This window comes from Propithecus coquereli, unplaced genomic scaffold (genome assembly GCF_000956105.1).
Source record: "Propithecus coquereli isolate 6110/MARCELLA unplaced genomic scaffold, Pcoq_1.0 Scaffold517, whole genome shotgun sequence".
Classification (NCBI taxonomy): Eukaryota; Metazoa; Chordata; class Mammalia; order Primates; family Indriidae; genus Propithecus; species Propithecus coquereli.
This window is the reverse complement of record NW_012151030.1, coordinates 661,257-661,482: the sequence shown is the minus strand read 5'-3', so window position 1 is coordinate 661,482 and position 226 is coordinate 661,257.

Sequence of the window (226 nt, the reverse complement as noted above, 5' to 3'; positions counted from 1 at the left end):
AGTGAGACTCTGTCTCAAAAAAAAAAAAAAAAAGAGTGATACAGAAAACAGATTAATATATTGTTTTTAGTATAAAGGCAAGAGATACAAGCACAGTGCTCATCATTGATCAGTTTTGTAAATCAATGAGAATGTGTAAAATTAAGGGTCTAGAGAATTTTTGAGAACAAGGAGTAAGTGTGATATCTTTATCCTAACTCCTTGGCTTTGGTTTACATCTCTCTTA